Source organism: Delphinapterus leucas, unplaced genomic scaffold (genome assembly GCF_059928025.1).
Source record: "Delphinapterus leucas isolate spDelLeu-1000000601 "Yukka" unplaced genomic scaffold, BTC_Dleu_Yukka2 spDelLeu_asBTCV2_sq25, whole genome shotgun sequence".
Taxonomy (NCBI): domain Eukaryota; kingdom Metazoa; phylum Chordata; class Mammalia; order Artiodactyla; family Monodontidae; genus Delphinapterus; species Delphinapterus leucas.
In genome coordinates, this window is record NW_028322234.1 from 12,043,979 (window position 1) to 12,044,397 (window position 419).

Consider the following 419-nt stretch of genomic DNA (forward strand, 5'->3'; position numbering starts at 1 on the left):
CGAGCGGGCGGGCGCGCGCCGGGGAGGTGCGGGGCCACGTGACCGGTCGGAGCCCCGCCCCTTCGCCGCCGCGTTGCCGCTCGACGCAGGCCCAGCCGGAGAGGGAAGGAGGGACAAAGAGAGATAAGGAGGTGGGCCCTGGTCACGTGACAGAACCGTAGACGTTACGTGGCGTCGGAACGTTTCCCTCCTCTTTCCACGCCTCTACTTGATCATGTGACAGTGGCAAATTCAGCGTTCTCCTTGGCCACATGACAAGGACCTTGGCGCCTTCCCGTTGTCGTATTGGTAGGCCTGCATCATGTGACAACATCGCGGCTCTTTTTTTCAATGGCGGTTTTTGAGAGGCCATTACCACGTGAGGCAGGGCGAGCGTCTGAGTCTCTCTGCGGCTGCTAGTTTACGCGCCTGCGCGGACG